Below are 203 nucleotides of genomic sequence, written 5' to 3' on the forward strand. Positions count from 1 at the left end.
ACTTTCCCTTGTGCCATTTCGTGGCTGAGTGGAAGAAGCTTTGTTTGGTTGCTTGTTGTAGTATGCTCTTTTTTCTTTTTGATGTGGGTGTATTTTGGTGTGTTGTCTGTTGTTACTGGTTTTTATTTTTTTGTATTTGCTTTTGTTAGATTTGCTTTCACTCCTATGAATTGCGTTTCTTGACCGTTCTTTAGGAAAGGCGG

This window comes from Penaeus monodon, chromosome 22 (assembly GCF_015228065.2).
Source record: "Penaeus monodon isolate SGIC_2016 chromosome 22, NSTDA_Pmon_1, whole genome shotgun sequence".
NCBI classification, from domain to species: Eukaryota; Metazoa; Arthropoda; class Malacostraca; order Decapoda; family Penaeidae; genus Penaeus; species Penaeus monodon.